Genomic DNA, 1,326 nt, shown 5'->3' with positions numbered 1-1,326 from the left:
GCGCGATCGCGGCCTCGGGCCCCGGCCCCGCGCGCCCTCCCGCCCGGGTCCCGGCCACCCCGGCCACGTCTGGGGCCTCGGCGCCCTCCAGGGCCCAGTGTCCGCATCCCGCAGCTCAGGGGTCGCCCTGCGCCCTCTCCACGAAGCCCCCAACCCTGGCCGCCGAGCACCCGGAGAGGGGAGCGGGGCGGGGCGCCCTCACCTCCGGAGCCTGGCGCTGCGATAGGCAACGCGTGCAGGGGCGTGCGTGGCTTCTTCCCGGTGCCCGGGCACCCGCTCCATGGCTAGGACCCTAACCTGGGACCACCCGGTGCCTTGTGCCTGGTTAGACGCAGACACCCCCCACCCGACTGGATCAGGCCTCGATCCTCCTCCTGAGCCCCTTCTGTCTCCCGGTCTCTCACCCCTGGCCTTCTGCGTGGCCCACAGTGGCCTCAGCCAGAAACCCAGAGCCTGCAGGTAAGCCCGTCAGGAAGTCAGAGGACCCAGCTGTAGGTTTCAGGGAGGCCCTGCCCAGGGAGGCAGAGGCAAAGAGATCCGGAAGTCTGTCCAGCTTGGGAAGTTTGAGAGGTGAGGACCCCTGACCAGAGTGAAGAGGGAGTCCACAAGGCCTAGCGTGGTCAGGAAACAGAAAACATTCTGGCCTGAACCTCCCCCACATAATGGAAGTTAGGCAGAGGCTCATCCAATACCCCTTAACCAACGTCTGTGCATCCTACTTGGTCATCGCTCTCAGATAGATAGTGTCAGACCCCAAGGACACCTCTGTGGGCACTTGAAGCCTGGGGCCACTCTGAAGGAGAGCCTAGTCTTTTGAGGGAGGCCGAGGGAGACACATGGAAGGAGGGGACAGCCACCTGGGTAGCTTCCTGGATGTGGAGATGGCACAGTTGGGTAAGAGCATGCCCAGTGTGGAAAAAAACTTCTAGGTAGAGGCTGCTGCAGGCCCCGGTCCTGGCCAGGTGGTGCGATGGTGAGACTCTGTGGAGTTAGAAGATAGAGTACAGGGTGAGGTTCTTGGACACCTCGCTAAGCCGCTAGAGTTCTTCACTAGCCATTGAAGGTTATAGCCAAGGCCTGGCCTTGGCCAAGCTTGCGTTTTGAGTAGAGCTCACTCTGACATCCCAGACAGGGAGTGGGCCTGAGTGTTGGAAGGCTAGGGTGGAAGAACTGATGAAGAGGTTCTCCCAGGGGTCCCCACTCCTCTTCCCTACCCTCTGAAGAACTCACCCTGGAGCCCCTTTTCTCCAAGACTGCAGCACCATACTGTGCCTCCGAAACTGTTCTGCCTACCTGGGAGAGAACACTGGGGGCTCAGGGTGCGGC

Source organism: Cricetulus griseus, chromosome 2 (genome assembly GCF_003668045.3).
Source record: "Cricetulus griseus strain 17A/GY chromosome 2, alternate assembly CriGri-PICRH-1.0, whole genome shotgun sequence".
Classification (NCBI taxonomy): domain Eukaryota; kingdom Metazoa; phylum Chordata; class Mammalia; order Rodentia; family Cricetidae; genus Cricetulus; species Cricetulus griseus.
Note: the sequence above shows the minus strand (reverse complement) of the source record.